Consider the following 20,052-nt stretch of genomic DNA (forward strand, 5'->3'; position numbering starts at 1 on the left):
AAAGAAGAGTATGTTTCACATTATGATTGATTGTTGCATTCAACTCTCCAATTTAACTTGTATAATGATTCTAATATCTTGTTATGTATCTGTTGTAGATGGCTTGTTCTGGTGAGCACACGTGAGTGGAATACAAAATGGAATGGCTATCTTTATATAGCAAACTCTAGACAAGGTATGTTTGGTATAACAAATAATTATTCATTTTGAATTATGCTTGCCATTACTATCTGTTTTTATTTTAACCTTATTCACCCCACCCTTTTTCATTTTAGCAAAGGAGAGGACACTACAATAAAGATAATGTGAAAGGGGGAAGTTTTCAAAAAAGAGTATCTTTCACATTATGATTGATTGTTGCATTTAACTCTGCAATTTAACTGGTATAATAATTCTAATATCATGTTATGTATCTGTTGTAGATGGCTTGTTTTGGTGAGCACAAGTGGAGTACAAAGTGGAATGGCTATCTTTATATAGCAAATTCTAGACGAGGTATGTTTAGTATAACGAATAATTATTCATTTTGAATTATGCTTGCCATTACTATCTCTATCTTTATTTTAACTTTATTCACCCCACCCTTTTTCATTTCAGCAGAGGAGAGGACACTACAATAAAGATAATGTGAAAAGGGGAAGTTTTCAATATTTTATTTGTTGTTTTCTACATGTTTTTTTTGAAGTTCATGCCTTCAAACTCTCTAGTTTGACTTTGGTTAGAAATCTAATATTTTATTGGTTAACTATTGTAGATGGCTTGTTCCAGTGAGAAAGAATACGTGAAATACAAAATGTCCTCTCCCCTTTTATATAGCTATCTCAAAGAAACGTGTGTTTCTTATTACGATTAATTACTGCATATGCTCTAGTTTAATTTTTATAATGATACTAATATCCTATTGTGTATCTTCTGTAGATGGTTTGTTTTGATGAGCATGAGCAAGTGGAATACAAAGTGTCCATCATTATAAAACAAACTCTAGGGGAGTTGTGCTTCCTATTATGAATAATTATTGGTTTTGAAATATGTTTAACATTACTAATTATGTGTGTATTTTAAGCTTATTCAACACACTTTTTCTCACTTTCAGCAGAGGACAACACATTGCAGGAGAGATGATGTGCGGGGGGAGGGGGGGTGTTTGCAAATTTTTGTTGTTTTGTCTACATGTTTTGTTGAGGTTGAGGTTGAGCATGGCCATGCTGTGTTGTACTCGTTTTCCTTTCTTTTGCATTTTTTTTTCTCGTTTTTTGTAGTTTGGTCTTTGTTTCGTTTGTTGTGTGTGTTGTACTTTTCCTTTGTTTTGTTTTTTTGTTCTTTTAATGTTTTTTGTAGTTTGGTCTTGGTTTCGTTTGTTGGGTGCGGAAATGGAAATGAAAGAAGCAGACAAAGAAAATTGAGGTTCACCTTCTTAAATGAAGGTGAGTCAACATTTCTATATGCAAATCACTTCACTTAAAAGTATATTTTGCTAATTTGTGGCTCGATTTGTTTTCTATTCAAATTATTATATGTTTTATATATGATCTCATAGTCAACTATATATATCTTTTTTATGTAGTGAACAACTACAATTGTATGGTCGACACAATTTAAGTGGTGAAGATGCACTAGACATTCTACAAACATGGCACAGAGGATGGGTGAGGCATACTTTTATCCTACACAATACTATTGTCGTTTACTGCAATGGAATATTTGTTAGTCACACAATGATTTATCATTTTGTCATGGTTTCGAGGTAGTATGATCTTGTTCATGGGTGTGAGATTCAAGAGTTTTCCTAGAACATTTATATGAAAGAAATGGAAATGTTACATTGGGGTTCACATGTTCAGTGATTATTGTTTATGATTGTTGCTGCTATAATATTAGCAAAGGGAAGGTAGGTATGTGTTTGGTTAATTCATCACTCTGTATATTTTTTCTTTAACCTCTCGTGGTTTATTTGTGATCTCATATATAATATTACTTTGTGCAGCGAACAACTAGAATTGCAGTGTTTGGAGGGTCGAGTGGAGATGATATCTTAGGAAATGTAGATGCAACGCAGAGGATGAGTGAGTAATGTTGTTTTCCAACAAAATAGTGTTATTATTATTAGTGTGCTCAATGTTTTCTCCTAGCATGGTTCTCGAATAGTACCGCTCAGATGATATACATAAAATGGTATGTTTAAATTTATATGCTTTTTTGGTCGACATCATAGGTAGACCCCCACACAACGTGCCCTAGAGAAGAGGATGGTAAGGTCGAGCAAGCAAGCGTTTTGAGCTTTTGACCAATCAACCATTGTGCTAATAGACAACGATATGATTTTGGGTGCTCAATATGTTTACATATGCTTAGATCCCTCTTACAAAATGGATTATTTCTCTTACGATAACATTGATTGTATTATTCCTAGTAGAATTACGTCTAGTTAGGAAACTTATATATTTTGAGATTGAGCATGGAATGTAAATGGACTGAAATCAAGTTTGATCACAAGTTCATGCCTTCAAATCTCTAGTTTAGCTTTTATTAGAATTCTAATATTTTATATTGTATATACTGCAGATGGTTGATTTCAGTGACCACATATACGTAAAATACAGAATGGATTATCCTCCTTTATATAACAAAGCTCAAAGAAGAATATGTTTCACATTATGATTGATTGTTGCATTCAACTCTTCAATTTAAGTTGTATAATGGTTCTAATATCTTGTTATGTATCTGTTGTAGATGGCTTGTTCCGGTGAGCACAAGTAAGTGGAATACAAAATGGAATGGCTATCCTTATATAGCAAACTCTAGATGAGGTATGTTTGGTATAACGAATAATTATTCATTTTGAATTATGCTTGCCATTACTATCTGTGTCTTTATTTTAACCTTATTCACCCCACCCTTTTTCATTTCAGCAGAGGAGAAGACACTACGATAAAGATAATGTGAAAAGGGGAAGTTTTCAATATTTTATTTGTTGTTTTCTACATGTGTTTTTTGAAGTTAATGCCTTCAAACTCTCTAGTTTGACTTTGGTTAGAAATCTAATATTTTATTGGTTAACTATTGCAGATGGCTTGTTCTAGTGAGCAAGAATACGTGAAATACAAAATGTCCTTTCCCCTTTTATATAACCATCTCAAAGAAATGTGTGTTTCTTATTACGATTAATTATTGCGTACTCTCTAGTTTAACTTTTATAACGATTGAAATAAACTATTGTGTATCTTTTGTAGATGGTTTGTTTTGATGAGAACGAGCAAGTGGAATACAAAGTGTCCATCATTATAAAACAAACTCTAGGGGAGTTGTGTTTCCTATTAGGAATAATTATTGGTTTTGAAATATGTTTAACATTACTAATTGTGTGGGTATTTTAAGCTTATTCAACCCACTTTTCCTACCTTTCAGCAGAGGACAACACATTGCAGGAGAGATGATGTGCAGAGGGGGTGTTTGCAAATTTTCCTTTGTTTTGTCTACATGTTTGGTTTTGTTGAGGTTGAGCATGGCCATGTTGTGTTGTACTCATTTTCCTTTCTTTTGCATTTTTTTCTCATTTTTTGTAGTTTGGTCTTGGTTTCGTTTGTTGTGTGTGTTGTACTTTTCCTTTGTTTTGTTTTTTTGTTCTTTTAATGTTTTTTGTAATTTGGTCTTGGTTTCGTTTGTTGGGCGCGGAAATGGAAATGAAAGAAGCAGACAAAGAAAATTGAGGTTCACCTGCATAAATGAAGGTGAGTCAACATTTCTATATGCAAAGCACTTCACTTAAAAGTGTATTTTGCTAATTTGTGGCTCGATTTGTTTTCTATTCAAATGATTATATGTTTTATATATGCTCTCATAGTCAACTATATATATCTTTTTTATGTAGTGAACAACTACAATTGTATGGTCGACACAACTTAAGTGGTGAAGATGCATTAGACATTCTACAAACATGGCACATAGGATGGGTGATGCATACTTTTATCCTACACAATACTATTGTCCTTTAATGCAACGAAATATTTGTTAGTTACAGAATGATTTATCATTTTGTCATGGTTTCGAGGTAGTATGATCTTGTTCATGGGTGTGAGATTCAAGAGTTTTCCTAGAACATTGATATGATAGAAATGGAAATGTTACATTGGGGTTCACATGTTCAGTGATTATTGTTTATGATTGTGGCTGCTATAATATTAGCCAAGGGAATGCAGGAATGTGTATGGTTAATTCATCACTCGGTATATTTATTCTTTAACCTCTCGTGGTTTATTCGTGATCTCATATATAATATTACTTTGTGCAGTGAACAACTAGAATTGTAGTGTCTAGGAGGGTCGAGTGGAGATGATATCTTATGAAATGTAGATGCAACATAGAGGATGGGTGAGTAATGTTGTTTTCCAACAAAATAGTGTTATTATTCTTTGTGTGCTCAATGTTTTCTCCTAGCATAGTTCTCGAATAGTACCACTCAGGTGATATACATAAAATGGTATGTTTAAATTTATATGCTTTTTTGGTACACATCACACGCACAACCCCACACAACGTGCCCTAGAGAGGAGGATGGTAAGGTCGAGCAAGCAAGCGTTTTGTGCTTTTGACCAATCAACCATTGTGCTAATAGACAACGATATGATTTTGGGTGCTCAATATGTTTAAATATGCTTAGATCCCTCTTACAAAATGGATTATTTCTCTTACGATAACATTGATTGTATTATTCCTAGTAGAATTAATTCTAGTTAGGAAACTTATATATTTTGAGATTTAGCATGGAATGTAAATGGACTGAAATCAAGTTTGATCACAAGTTCATGTCTTCAAATCTCTAGTTTAGCTTTTATTAGAATTCTAATATTTTATATTGTATCTACTGCAGATGGTTGATTTCAGTGACCACCACATATACGTAAAATAAAGAATGGATTATCCTCCTTTATATAACAAAGCTCAAAGAAGAGTATGTTTCACATTCTGATTGATTGTTGCATTCAACTCTCCAATTTAACTTGTATAATGATTCTAATATCTTGTTATGTATCTGTTGTAGATGGCTTGTTTTGGTGAGCACAAGTGAGTGGAATACAAAATGGAATGGCTATCTTTATATAGCAAACTCTAGACGAGGTATGTTTGGTATAACGAATAATTATTCATTTTGAATTATGCTTGCCATTACTATATGTGTCTTTATTTTAACCTTATTCACCCCACCCTTTTTCATTTCAGCAGAGGAGAGGACACTACAATAAAGATAATGTGAAAAGGGGAAGTTTTCAATATTTTATTTGTTGTTTTCTACATGTTTTTTTTGAAGTTCATGCCTTCAAACTCTCTAGTTTGACTTTGGTTAGAAATCTAATATTTTATTGGTTAACTATTGCAGATGGCTTGTTCCAGTGAGCAAGAATACGTGAAATACAAAATGTCCTCTCCCCTTTTATATAACCATCTCAAAGAAATGTGTGTTTCTTATTACGATTAATTATTGCGTACTCTCTAGTTTAACTTTTATAATGATTCTAATATCCTATTGTGTATCTTTTGTAGATGGTTTGTTTTGATGAGCACGAGCAAGTGGAATTCAAAAGTGTCCATCGTTATAAAACAAACTCTAGGCGAGTTGTGTTTCCTATTATGAATAGTTATTGGTTTTGAAATATGTTTAACATTACTAATTGTGTGTGTATTTTAAGCTTATTCAACCCACTTTTTCTCCCTTTCAGCAGAGGACAAGACATTACGAGAGAGATGATGTGCGGAGGGGGTGTTTGCAAAGTTTTTGTTGTTTTGTCTACATGTTTTGTTTTGTTGAGGTTGAGCATGGCCATGCTGTGTTGTACTCGTTTTCCTTTCTTTTACATTTTTTTTTTTTCGTTTTTTGTAGTTGGGTCTTTGTTTCGTTTGTTGTGTGTGTTGTACTTTTCCTTTGTTTTTTTTTTGTTCTTTTAATGTTTTTTGTAATTTGGTCCTGGTTTCGTTTGTTGGGCGCGGAAATGGAAATGATAGAAGCAGACAAAGAAAATTGAGGTTCACCTTCATAAATGAAGGTGAGTTAACATTTCTATATGCAAAGCACTTCACTTAAAAGTATATTTTGCTAATTTGTGGCTCGATTTGTTTTCTATTCAAATTATTATATGTTTTATAAATGCTCTCATAGTCAACTATATATATCTTTTTTATGTAGTGAACAACTACAATTGTATGGTCGACACAGGTTAAGTGGTGAAGATGCACTAGACATTCTACAAACATTGCACATAGGATGGGTGAGGCATACTTTTATCCTACACAATACTATTGTCCTTTAATGCAATGGAATATTTGTTAGTTACACAATGATTTATCATTTTGTCATGGTTTCGAGGTAGTATGATCTTGTTCATGGGTGTGGGATTCAAGATTTTTCCTAGAACATTGATATGTAAGAAATGGAAATGTTACACTGGGGTTCACATGTTCAGTGATTATTGTTTATGATTGTTGCTGCTATAATATTAGCCAAGGGAAGATAGGTATGTGTATGGTTAATTCATCACTCTGTATATTTATTCTTTAACCTCTCGTGGCTTATTCGTGATCTCATATATAATATTACTTTGTGCAGCGAAAAACTAGAACTGTAGTGTCTGGGAGGGTCGAGTGGAGATGATACCTTATGAAATGTAGATGCAACGTAGAGGATGGGTGAGTAATATTGTTTTCCAACAAAATAGTGTTATTATTATATGTGTGGTCAATGTTTTCTCCTAACATGGTTCTCGAATAGTAGCACTCAACTGATATACATAAAATGGTATGTTTAGATTTATATGCTTTTTTGGTCCACATCACGCGGAGACCCCCACGCAACGTGCCCTAGAGGGGAGGAGCGTTTTGAGCTTTTGACCAATCAACCATTGTGCTAATAGACAACGATATGATTTTGGCTGCTCAATATGTTTAAATAAGCTTAGATCCCTCTTACAAATTGGATTATTTCTCTTACGATAACATTCATTATATTATTCCTAGTAGAATTAATTCTAGTTAGGAAACTTATATATTTTGAGATTTAGCATGGAATGTAAATGGACTGAAATCAAGTTTGATCACAAGTTCATGCCTTCAAATCTCTAGTTTAGCTTTTATTAGAATTCTGATATTTTATACTGTATCCACTGCAGATGGTTGATTTCAGTGACCACATATACGTAAAATACAAAATGGATTATCCTCCTTTATATAACAAAGCTCAGAGAAGAGTATGTTTCACATTATTATTGATTGTTGCATTCAACTCTCCAATTTAACTTGTATAATGATTCTAATATCTTGTTATGTATCTGTTGTAGATGGCTTGTTCTGGTGAGCACAAGTAAGTGGAATAAAAAATGGAATGGCTATCTTTATATAGAAAACTCTAGATGAGGTATGTTTGGTATAACGAATAATTATTCATTTTGAATTTTGCTTGTCATTACTATTTGTGTTTTTATTTAAACCTTATTCACCCCATCCTTTTTCATTTCAACATAGGAGAGGACACTACAATAAAGATAATGTGAAAAGGGGAAGTTTTCAATATTTTATTTGTTGTTTTCTACATGTTTTTTTGAAGTTCATGCCTTCAAACTCTCTAGTTTGACTTTGGTTAGAAATCTAATAATTTATTGGTTAACTATTGCAGGTGGCTTGTTCCAGTGAGGAAGAATACGTGAAATACAAAATGTCCTCTCCCCTTTTATATAACCATCTCAAAGAAATGTGTGTTTCTTATTACGATTAATTATTGTGTACTCTCTAGTTTAACTTTTATAACTATTCTAATATCTTATTGTGTATCTTTTGTAGATGGTTTGTTTTGATGAGCACAAGCAAGTGGAATACAATGAGTGTCCATCGTTATAAAACAGACTCTAGGCGAGTTTTGTTTCGTTTATGAATAATTATTGGTTTTGAAATATGTTTAACATTACTAATTGTGTGTATTTTAAGCTTATTCAACCCACTTTTTCTCCCTTTCAGCAGAGGACAACACATTGCAGGAGAGATGGTGTGCGGAGGGGGTGTTTGCAAATTTTCCTTTGTTTTGTCTACATGTTTTGTTTTGTTGAGGTGGAGCATGGCCATGCTGTGTTGTACTCGTTTTCGTTTCTTTTGCATTTTTTTCTCATTTTTTGTAGTTTGGTCTTGGTTTCGTTTGTTGTGTGTGTTGTACTTTTCTTTTGATTTGTTTTTTTGTTCTTTTAATGTTTTTTGTAATTTGGTCTTGGTTTCATTTGTTGGGCGCGGAAATGGAAATGAAAGAAGAAGACAAAGAAAATTGAGGTTCACCTTCATAAATGAAGGTGAGTCAACATTTCTATATGCAAAGCACTTCACTTAAAAGTATATTTTGTTAATTTTTGGCTCGATTTGTTTTCTATTCACATTATTATATGTTTTATAAATGCTCTCATAGTCAACTATATATATCTTTTTTATGTAGTGAACAATTACAATTGTATGGTCGACACAGGTTAAGTGGTGAAGATGCACTAGACTTTCTACAAACATGGCACATAGGATGGGTGAGGCATACTTTTATCCTACACAATACTATTGTCCTTTAATGCAATGGAATATAGTTACACACTGATTTATCATTTTGTCATGATTTCGAGGTAGTATGATCGTGTTCATGGGTGTGAAATTCAAGAGTTTTCCTAGAACATTGATATGAAAGAAATGGAAATGTTACATTGGGGTTCACATGTTCAATGATTATTGTTTATGATTGTTGCTGCTATAATATTAGCCAAGGGAAGGCAGGTATGTGTATGGTTAATTCATCACTTTGTATATTTATTCTTTAACTTCTAGTGGTTTATTCGTGATCTCATGTATAATATTACTTTGTGTAACGAATAACTAGAATTGTAGTGTCTCGGAGGGTCGAGTGGAGATGATGTCTTATGAAATGTAGATGCAACGCAGAGGATGGGTGAGTAATGTTTTTTTCCAACAAAATACTGTTATTATTATTTGTGTGCTCAATGTTTTCTCCCAGCATGGTTCTCGAATAGTAACATTCGGATGATATACATTTAATGGTATGCTTAAATTTATATGCTTTTTTGCTCTACATCACACGCAGACCCCCACACAACGTGCCCTAGAGAGGAGGATGGTAAGGTCGAGCAAGCAATCGTTTTGAGCTTTTGACCAATCAACCATTGTGCTAATAGACAACGATATGATTTTGGGTGCTCAATATGTTTAAATATGCTTAGATCCCTCTTACAAAATGGATTATTTCTCTTACGATAACATTGATTGTAGTATTCCTAGTAGAATTAATTCTAGTTAGGAAACTTATATATTTTGAGATTTAGTATGGAATGTAAATGGACTGAAATAAAGTTTGATCACGAGTTTATGTGTTCAAATCTCTAGTTTAGCGTTTATTAGAATTCTAATATTTTATATTGTATCTACTGCAGATGGTTGATTTCAGTGACCACCACATATGCGTAAAATACAGAATGGATTATCCTCCTTTATATAACAAAGCTCAAAGAAGAGTATGTTTCACATTATGATTGATTGTCGCATTCAACTCTCCAATTTAACTTGTATAATGATTGTAATATCTTGTTATGTATCTGTTGTAGATGGCTTGTTTTGGTGAGCACAAGTAAGTGGAATACAAAATGGAATGGCTATCTTTATATAGCAAACTCTAGACGAGGTATGTTTGTTTTGATGAGCATGAGCATGTGGAATACAAAAAGTGTCCATCGTTATAAAACAGACTCTAGGTGAGTTGTGTTTCGTTTATGAATAATTATTGGTTTTGAAATATGTTTAACATTACTAATTGTGTGTATTTTAAGCTTATTCAACCCACTTTTTCTCCCTTTCAGCAGAGGACAACACATTGCAGGAGAGATGGTGTGCGGAGGGGGTGTTTGCAAAGTTTCCTTTGTTTTGTCTACATGTTTTGTTTTGTTGAGGTGGAGCATGGCCATGCTGTGTTGTACTCGTTTTCGTTTCTTTTGCATTTTTTTCTCATTTTTTGTAGTTTGGTCTTGGTTTCGTTTGTTGTGTGTGTTGTACTTTTCCTTTGTTTTGTTTTTTTGTTCTTTTAATTTTTTTGTAATTTGGTCTTGGTTTCTTTTGTTGGGCGCGGAAATGGAAATGAAAGAAGAAGACAAAGAAAATTGAGGTTCACCTTCATAAATGAAGGTGAGTCAACATTTCTATATGCAAAGCACTTCACTTAAAAGTATATTTTGTTAATTTTTGGCTCGATTTGTTTTCTATTCAAATTTTTTTTTTTCATAAATGCTCTCATAGTCAACTATATATATCTTTTATGTAGTGAACAATTACAATTGTATGGTCGACACGGGTTAAGTGGTGAAGATGCACTAGACTTTCTACAAACATGGCACATAGGATGGGTGAGGCATACTTTTATCCTACACAATACTATTGTCCTTTAATGCAATGGAATATAGTTACACACTGATTTATCATTTTGTCATGATTTCGAGGTAGTATGATCGTGTTCATGGGTGTGAAATTCAAGAGTTTTCCTAGAACATTGATATGAAATAAATGGAAATGTTACATTGGGGTTCACATGTTCAATGATTATTGTTTATGATTGTTGCTGCTATAATATTAGCCAAGGGAAGGCAGGTATGTGTATGGTTAATTCATCACTTTGTATATTTATTCTTTAACTTCTAGTGGTTTATTCGTGATCTCATATATAATATTACTTTGTGCAACGAATAACTAGAATTGTAGTGTCTCGGAGGGTCAAGTGGAGATGATGTCTTATGAAATGTAGATGCAACGCAGAGGATGGGTGAGTAATGTTTTTTTCCAACAAAATAGTGTTATTATTATTTGTGTGCTCAATGTTTTCTTCTAGCATGGTTCTCGAATAGTAACATTCAGATGATATACATTTAATGGTATGTTTAAATTTATATGCTTTTTTGGTCCACATCACATGCAGACCCCCACACAACGTGCCCTAGAGAGGAGGATGGTAAGGTCGAGCAATCAACCATTGTGCTAATAGACAACGATATGATTTTGGGTGCTCAATATGTTTAAATATGCTTAGATCCCTCTTACAAAATGGATTATTTCTCTTACGATAATATTGATTGTAGTATCCCTAGTAGAATTAATTCTAGTTAGGAAACTTATATATTTTGAGATTTAGTATGGAGTGTAAATGGACTGAAATAAAGTTTGATCACAAGTTTATGTGTTCAAATCTCTAATTTAGCTTTTATTAGAATTCTAATATTTTATATTGTATCTACTGCAGATGGTTGATTTCAATGACCACCACATATACGTAAAATACTAATGGATTATCCTCCTTTATATAACAAAGCTCAAAGAAGAGTATGTTTCACATTATGATTGATTGTCGCATTCAACTCTCCAATTTAACTTGTATAATGATTGTAATATCTTGTTATGTATCTGTTGTAGATGGCTTGTTTTGGTGAGCACAAGTAAGTGGAATACAAAATGGAATGGCTATCTTTATATAGCAAACTCTAGACGAGGTATGTTTGGTATAATGAATAATTATTCATTTTGAATTATGCTTGCCATTACTATATGTCTCTTTATTTTAACCTTATTCACCGCACCATTTTTCATTTCAGCAGAGGAGAGGACACTACAATAAAGATAATGTGAAAAGGGGGAAGTTTTCAATATTTTATTTGTTGTTTTCTACATGTATTTTTTGAAGTTCATGCCTTCAAACTCTCTAGTTTGACTTTGGTTAAAAATCTAATATTTTATTGGTTAACTGTTGCAGATGGCTTGTTCCAGTGAGCAAGAATACATGAAATACAAAATGTCCTCTCCCCTTTTATATAACCATCTCAAAGAAATGTGTGTTTCTTATTACGATTAATTGTTGCGTACCCTCTAGTTTAACTTTTATAATGATTCTAATAACCTATTGTGTATTTTCTGTAGATGATTTGTTTTGATAAGCACGAGCATGTGGAATACAAAAAGTGTCCATCGTTATAAAACAAACTCTAGGGGAGTTGTGTTTCCTATTATGAATAATTATTGGTTTTGAAATATGTTTAACATTACTCATTGTGTGTGTATTTTAAGCTTATTCAACCCACTTTTTCTCCCTTTCAGCAGAGGACAACACATTGCAGGAGAGATGATGTGCGGAGGTGGTGTTTGCAAATTTTCCGTCGTTTTGTCTACATGGTTTGTTTTGTTGAGGTTGAGCATGGCCATGCTCTGTTGTACTTGTTTTCCTTTCTTTTGCATTTTTTTCTCGATTGGTCTTGGTTTCGTTTGTTGTGTGTGTTGTACTTTTCCTTTGTTTTGTTTTTTTGTTCTTTTAATGTTTTTTGTAATTTGATCTTGGTTTCATTTGTTGGGCGCGGAAATGGAAATGAAAGAAGCAGACAAAGAAAATTGAGGTTCACCTTCATAAATGAAGGTGAGTCAATATTTCTATATGCAAAGCACTTCACTTAAAAGTATATTTTGCTAATTTGTGGCTTGATTTGTTTTCTATTCAAATTACTATATGTTTTATATATGCTCTCATAGTCAACTATATATATCTTTATTATGTAGTGAACAACTACAATTGTATGGTCGACACAGGTTAAGTGGTGAAGATGCACTAGATATTCTACAAACATGGCACATAGGATGGGTGAGGCATACTTTTATCCTACACAATACTATTGTCCTTTAATGCAATGGAATATTTGTTAGTTACACAATGATTTATCATTTTGTCATGGTTTCGAGGTATTATGATCTTGTTCATGGGTGTGAGATTCAAGAGTATTCCTAGAACATTGATATGAAAGAAATGGAAATGTTACACTGGGGTTCACATGTTCAGTGATTATTGTTTATGATTGTTGCTTCTATAATATTAGCCAAGGGAAGGTAGGTATGTGTTTGGTTAATTCATCACTCTGTATATTTATTCTTTAACCTCTCGTGGTTTATTCGTGATCTCATATATAATATTACTTTGTGCAGCGAACAACTAGAATTGTAGTGTTTGGGAGGGTCGAGTGGACATGATATCTTATGAAATGTAGATGCAACCCAGAGGATGGGTGAGTAGTGTTGTTTTCCAACAAAATAGTGTTATTATTATTTGTGTGCTCAATGTTTTCTCCTAGCATAGTTCTCGAATAGTACCACTCAGATGATATACATAAAATGGTATGTTTAAATTTATATGATTTTTTGGTCGACATCACACGCAGACCCTCACACAGATTGCCCTAGAGAGGATGATGGTAAGGTCGAACAAGCAAGCTTTTTGAGCTTTTGACCAATCAACCATTGTGCTAATAGACAACGATATGATTTTGGTTGCTCAATATGTTTAGATATGCTTAGATCCCTCTCACAAAATGGATTATTTCTCTTACGATAACATTGATTGTATTATTCCTAGTAGAATTACGTCTAGTTAGGAAACTTATATATTTTGAGATTTAGCATGGAATGTAAATGGACTGAAATCAAGTTTGATCACAAGTTCATGCCTTCAAATCTCTTGTTTAGCTTTTATTAGAATTCTAATATGTTATATTGTATCTACTGCAGATGGTTGCATTCAACTCTCCAATTTAACTTGTATAATGATTCTAATATCTTGTTACGTATCTATTGTAGATGGCTTGTTCTGGTGAGCACAAGTAAGTGGAATACAAAATGGAATGGCTATCTTTATATAGCAAACTCTAGACGAGGTATGTTTGGTATAACAAATAATTATTCATTTTGAATTATGTTTGCCATTAATATCTCTGTCTTTATTTTAACCTTATTCACCCCACCCTTTTTCATTTCAACAGAGGAGAGGACACTACAATAAAGATAATGTGAAAAGGGGAAGTTTTCAATATTTTATTTGTTGTTTTCTACATGTTTTTTTTGAAGTTCATGCCTTCAAACTCTCTAGTTTGACTTTTATTAGAAATTTAATATTTTATCATGTATCTATTGCAGATGGCTTGTTCTAGTGAGCAAGAATACGTGAAATACAAAATGGACTATCTCCTTTTATACAACAATCTCAAAGAAATGTGTGTTTCTTATTACGATTAATTATTGTGTACTCTCTAGTTTTATTTATATAACGATTTGAATATCTTATTGTGTATCTTTTGTAGATGGCTTTTTTTATGAGCATGAGCAAGTGGAATACAAACAATGCCCATCATTATAAAACAAACTCTAGGGGAGTTGTGTTTCCTATTATGAATAATTATTGGTTTTAAAATATGTTTAACATTACTAATTGTGTGTGTATTTTAAGCTTTTTCAACCCACTTTTTTTCCCTTTCAGTGGAGGACAACACATTGCAGGAGAGATGATGTGCAAAGGGGATGTTTGCAATTTTTTCTTTGTTGTTTTCATGTTTTGTTTTGTTGAGTTTGAGCATGGCCATGCTGTGTTGTACTCGTTCTCCTTTGTGTTGCATTTTTTTTCTTGTTTTTTGTTGTTTGGTCTTCGTTTCATTTGTTGGGTGTGTTGTATGTTTCCTTTGTTTTGTTTTTTTAATGTTTTTTTATAGTTTGGTCTTGGTTTCGTTTGTTGGGTATGGAAATGGAAATGAAGGAAGCAGACAGAAAATTGAGGTTATTGTTCATAAATGAAGGTGAGTCAACATTTCTATATGCAATGCACTTCACTTAAAATTATCTTTCACTAATTTGTAGTTCCATTTGTTTGCTATTCAAATTATTATATGCTTTATTTCAGCCCTCATAGTCAACTATATTGATCTATTTTATGTAGTGAACAACTACAATTGTATGGGCTACATAGGTCAAGTGGTGAAGATGCAGTAGACATTCTACAAACATGGCACAGAGGATGGGTGAGGCATACTTTTATCCTACACAATACTATTGTCTTTTTTATACACTGAAATATTTGTTAGTTGCACAATGATTTATCATTTTGTCACTGTTACGAGGTAGTATGATCTTGTTCATGGGCGTGAGATTCGATCCTAGAAATTTGATATGAAAGAAATGGAAATGTTACACTGGGGTTCACATGTTCAGGGATTATTGTTCATGATTGTCGTCGTTATAATATTAGCCAAGGGAAGGTAGTTATGTGTGGTTAATTCATCACTCTCTATATTAATTCTTTAACCTCTCACGGTTTATTCGTGATCTCATATATAATATTACTTTGTGCAGCAAACAACTACAATTGTAGTGTCTGGGAGGGTCGAGAGGAGATGATATCTTAGGAAATGTAGATGCAGTGCAGAGGATGGGCGAGTCATGCTTTTTTTCCAACAAAATAGTGTTATTATTATTTGTGTGCTCAATGTTCTCTCCTTCTAGCAAGGTTCTTAGGTAGTACCACTCAGATGATATACATAAAATGGTATGTTTAAATTTATATGTTTTTTTGGTCCACATCACATGCACAACCCCACACAACGTGCCCTAGAGAGGAGGATGGTAAGGTCGAGCAAGCAAGCATCCTGAGCTTTCAACCAATCAACCATTGTGCTTGTAGACAACGCTAGGATTCTTGGTGTTCAATATGTTTAAATATGCTTAGATCCCTTTTACAAAATGGATTATTTCTCTTATGATAACATTGATTGCGTTATTCCTAGTAGAATTATGTCTAGTTTAGAAAATTTATATATTTTGAGATTATCCTCCTTTATATAACAAAGCACAAAGACGAGTATGTGATGTTTCACATTATGATTGATTGTTGCATTCAACTATCCAATTTAACTTGTATAATGATTCTAATATCTTATTATGTATATGTTGTAGATGACTTGTTCCAGTGATCACAAGCAAGTGGAATATAAAAGGGAATGTCTATATTTATATGGCAAACTCTAGACGAGGTATGTTTGGTATAATAAATAATTATTTGTTTTGAATTATGCTTGCCATTACTATTTGTGTTTGTATTTTAACCTTATTCACCCCACCTTTTTTTCCTTTTAGTGGAGGAGAGGACACTACAGTAAAGATCATGTGAAAAGGGAAGTTTGCAATTTTTTGTTTTTTGTTGTCTACATGGTTTTTTTGAAGTTCACGCCTTCAAACTCTCTAGTTCGACTTTTATTAGAAATCTAATATTTTATTGTGTATCTATTGCAGATGGCTTGTTCTAGTGAGCAAGAATACGTGAAATACAAAATGGACTATCCCCTTTTATATAACAATCTCAAAGAAAGGTGTGTTTCACATTACGATTAATTATTGTGTACTCTCTAGTTTAACCTATATAACGATTCTAATATCTTATGGTGTATCTTTTGTAGATGGTTTGTTTTGATGAGCACATGCAAGTGGAATACAAATTGTCTCCATCGTTATAAAACAAACTCTGGGGAGTTGTGTTTTCTATTATGAATAATTATTGGTTTTTAAATATGTTTAGTATTACTGTGTGTGTATTTTAAGCTTATTCAACCCATTTTTTCCCTTTCAGTGGAGGAAAACACATTGCAAGAGAGAAGATGTGCAAAGGGGATTTTTGCAATTTTTTCTTTGTTCTTGTCTGCATGTTTTGTTTTGTTTTTGAATGTTTTTTGTAGTTTGGTATTGGTTTTGTTTGTTGGATACAAAACGGAAATGAAGGAAGCAGACAAAGAAAATTGAGGTTATTGTTCATAAATGAAGGTGAGTCAACATTTTTATATGCAATGCAATTCACTTGAAAGTATCTTTCACTAATTTGTAGCTCCATTTGTTTGCCATTCAAATTATTATATGTTTTATATATGCTCTCATAGTGAACTATATTGATCTTTTTTATGTAGTGAACAACTACAATTGTATGGTCTATATAGGTCAAGTGTTGAAGATGCACTAGACATTCTACAAACATGGCACAGAGGATGGGTGAGACATTTTTTTCTCCTACCCAATACTATTGTCCTTTAATACACTGAAATATTTGTTAGTTGGACATTGATTTATCATTTTGCCATGTTTTCGGGGTAGTATGATCTTGTTCATGGGTGTGAGATTCGAGCTTTTTCCTAGAACTTTGATATGAAAGAAATGGAAATGTTACACTGGGGTTCACATGTTTAGGGATTATTGTTCATGATCGTCGTTGTTATAATATTAGGCAAGGGAAGGTAGTTATTTGTATGGTTAATTCATCACTCTTTTTTATTTATTCTTTAACCTCTCGTGGTTTATTTGTGATCTCATATATAACAATACTTTGTGCAGTGAACGATACAATTGTAGTGTCTAGGAGGGTTGAGTGGAGATGATATCTTAGGAAATGTAGATGCATCGCAGAGGATGGGTGAGTCATGTTTTTTTCCAACAAAAAAGTGTTATTATTATTTGTGTGCTCAATGTTTTCTCCTTCTAGCATGGTTCTCAGGTAGTACCGCTCATATGATATACATAAAATGGTATGCTTAAATTTATATGTGTTTTGGGTCCACATCACACGCACACCCACACAATGTGCCCTAGAGAGGAGGATGGTAAGGTCGAGCAAGCAAGCATCTTGAGCTTTCGACCAATCAACCATTGTGCTAGTAGACAATGCTAGGATTCTTGTTGTTCAATATGTTTAAATATGCTTAGATCCCTCTTACAAAATGGATTATTTCTCTTACAATAACATTGATTGATTGCATTATTCTTAATAGAATAATGTCTAGTATAGAAAAATTATATATTTGAGATTTAGCATAGAATATAAATGGACTGGAATTATGTTGGATCACAATTTCATGCCTTCAACTCTCTAGTTTAGCTTTTATTAGAATTCTAATATTTTATTTTGTATCTACTATAGATGGTTGATTTCAGTGACCACATATATGTAAAATACAAAATGGATTATCCTCCTTTACATAACAAAGCTCAAAGACGAGTATGTTTGACATTATGATTGATTGTTGCATTCAAATCTCCACTTTAACTTTTATAATGATTCTAATATCTTATTATGTATATGTTGTAGATGTATTGTTCTGGTGAGCACAAGTAAGTGGAATACAAAAAGGAATGTCTATCTTTATATGGCAAACTCTAGAAAAGGTATGTTTGGTATAATAAATAATTATTCATTTTGAATTTTGCTTGCCATTACTATCTGTGTCTGTATTTTAACCTTATTCACCCCACCTTTTTTTCCTTAGCGGAGGAGGACACTAAAGTAAAGCTAATGTGAAAAGGGGAAGTTTGTAATTTTTGTTTGTTGTTGTCTACATGTTTTTTTTTTAAGTTCACGCCTTCAAACTCTCTAGTTTGACTTTTATTAGAAATCTAATATTTTATTGTGTATCTATTGCAGATGGCTTGTTCTAGTGAGCAAGAATATGTGAAATACATTATTATGTACTCTTTAGTTTAACTTATATGTTGTCTCATGTTTTTTTATTCTAAGTTCTATCGCTTTCTTATGCTAGTTTGACTTTTATTAGAAATCTAATATTTTATTGTGTATCTATTGCAGATGGCTTGTTCTAGTGAGCAAGAATATGTGAAATACATTATTATGTACTCTTTAGTTTAACTTATATAATGATTCTAATATCTTATGGTGTATCTTTTGTAGATGGTTTGTTTTTATGAGCATGGGCAAGTGGAATACAAACAGTGTCCATCATTATACAACAAACTCTAGGGGAGTTGTGTTTTCTATTATGAATAATTATTGGTTTTGAAATATGTTTAGCACTACTAATTGTGTGTGTATTTTAAGCTTATTCAACCCACTTTTTTTTCCCTTTCAGTGGAGGACAACACATTGCAGGAGAGATGATGTGCAGAGGGGATGTTTGCAATTTTTTCTTTGTTCTTGTTTGCATCTTTTGTCTTGTTGAGCTTGAGCATGGCCATGCTGTGTTGTACTTGTTTTCTTTTGGTTGCATTTTTTTCTCGTTTTTTGTAGTTTGGTCTTGGTTTCGTTTGTTGGGTGTGTTGTACTCTTCCTTTGTTTTGTTTTGTTTTTGAATGTTTTTTGTAGTTTGGTCTTGGTTTTGTTTGTTGGGTGCAGAAACGGAAATGAAGGAAGCCGACAAAGAAAATAGAGGTTATTATTCATAAATGAAGGTGAGTCAACATTTTTATATGCAATGCACTTCACTTGAAAGTATCTTTCACTAATTTGTAGCTCCATTTGTTTGCTATTCAAATTATTATATGTTTTATATATGCTCTCATAGTCAACTATATTGATCTTTTTTATGTAGTGAACAACTACAATTGTATGGTCTACAAGGGTCAAGTGGTGAAGATGCACTAGACATTCTACAAACATGGCACAGAGGATGGGTGAGGCATACTTTTCTCCTACACAATATTGTTGTCCTTTAATACACTAAAATATTTGTGAGTTGCACAATGATTTATCATTTTGTTAGGGTACTGCTTTAAAAGTTGTGATGACAGAGTGATGCCTTGAGATTAATGTTTCCATTGTTATGTATGATGCCACTGTGGACTTATGAGAGCCACAGGACATGTGTATGGGCCACACAGAGATCACATCATGGGTAGCGAGATTTAGGAACAAAGAGCCATTGTACAATAGAATAGCGAACCATAACACGAATGATCCAACCTAGTGTATGTTTGCCACAAAAAATATGCTTGTGATAAAGAAGCGAGCCACCTCAGATATTTGTGAACCATAGAGTTACTGTGCGAGTCATAGAACACTTAGTGAGCCATAGAGTATATAGAGAGGACCATAGGAAAATATGTGAGTCACGTAGTTTCTATGCGATGTCGCAATCCTAGAGATGTAATCGATCCATAGAAAAATTATAATGTGAGCCATTTGAAGTGCAGATCATAGTTAATACGAACCATAAAAAAAGGTGCAAGCCATAGTCAATATGAACCATAATAAAAATGGGAGCATGAGTGCGAGCTTTAGAATAGAGATACAAAATTGCACCAAACTTTGAAAATGGATCAATCTTCAATTTATAGACCAAATAGATGCCTTCAAAGGTCAAGCTGACTGTGTTAGTTTTTGTAGCATCGGACATGTGTTCTAGTCTTAACTTGTGTTAG

At 32.9% G+C, this 20,052-nt stretch overlaps 2 long non-coding RNA genes across 4 annotated transcripts; both read left to right on the forward strand.

Moving 5' to 3' along the window:
• Window positions 1-1,157: 1,157 nt before the first annotated feature.
• On the forward strand, window positions 1,158-7,898 carry LOC149219176 (uncharacterized). Of its 3 annotated transcripts, none has more exons than XR_016248683.1 (17): window positions 1,158-1,424; window positions 1,565-1,646; window positions 1,985-2,063; window positions 2,731-2,807; window positions 2,910-3,728; window positions 3,869-3,950; window positions 4,289-4,368; window positions 4,868-4,948; window positions 5,039-5,115; window positions 5,218-5,451; window positions 5,539-6,038; window positions 6,179-6,260; window positions 6,599-6,678; window positions 7,158-7,235; window positions 7,326-7,402; window positions 7,661-7,737; window positions 7,825-7,898. It is a non-coding gene; the product is annotated as an uncharacterized LOC149219176 (long non-coding RNA). The 3 variants fall into 3 exon arrangements; XR_016248681.1 differs by having other exon boundaries at window positions 2,913-3,728; XR_016248682.1 differs by having other exon boundaries at window positions 2,913-3,728; window positions 5,221-5,451.
• A 120-nt stretch (window positions 7,899-8,018) lies between these two features.
• LOC149219177 (uncharacterized) lies at window positions 8,019-18,166 on the forward strand. The gene is made up of 22 exons (XR_016249220.1): window positions 8,019-8,321; window positions 8,492-8,543; window positions 8,641-8,784; window positions 8,888-8,956; window positions 9,456-9,536; window positions 9,627-9,773; window positions 9,879-10,200; window positions 10,337-10,831; window positions 11,306-11,385; window positions 11,476-11,552; window positions 11,655-12,466; window positions 12,637-12,688; window positions 13,027-13,106; window positions 13,675-13,751; window positions 13,857-14,663; window positions 14,804-14,885; window positions 15,817-15,893; window positions 15,997-16,229; window positions 16,317-16,677; window positions 16,818-16,899; window positions 17,239-17,317; window positions 17,990-18,166. It is a non-coding gene; the product is annotated as an uncharacterized LOC149219177 (long non-coding RNA).
• Window positions 18,167-20,052: the final 1,886 nt, after the last annotated feature.

This window comes from Pinus tabuliformis, chromosome Q (assembly GCF_031772625.1).
Source record: "Pinus tabuliformis cultivar Carrire ecotype Pingquan chromosome Q, CPIR1, whole genome shotgun sequence".
Lineage (NCBI taxonomy): Eukaryota > Viridiplantae > Streptophyta > Pinopsida > Pinales > Pinaceae > Pinus > Pinus tabuliformis.